Genomic DNA, 224 nt, shown 5'->3' with positions numbered 1-224 from the left:
TTCATAACTCAAATGGGGATCGAAGGTGTATATGCGTGTGTGTTTGCGCGTATGTGACTACATACATAAAAATTATTATCTTCATTTTTCATTTTCCGGAATTTAAGAAATGAAAATCAGAATAGGATGACTCTTCCTAAGTAAATATTTTATAAGACGTGTCTTAATTATATCAGCATCATGGTCATGTTTCTTTAACTATTAATGAAATCATGTGCATCTTA

This window comes from Penaeus monodon, chromosome 15 (genome assembly GCF_015228065.2).
Source record: "Penaeus monodon isolate SGIC_2016 chromosome 15, NSTDA_Pmon_1, whole genome shotgun sequence".
Lineage (NCBI taxonomy): Eukaryota > Metazoa > Arthropoda > Malacostraca > Decapoda > Penaeidae > Penaeus > Penaeus monodon.
Note: the sequence above shows the minus strand (reverse complement) of the source record.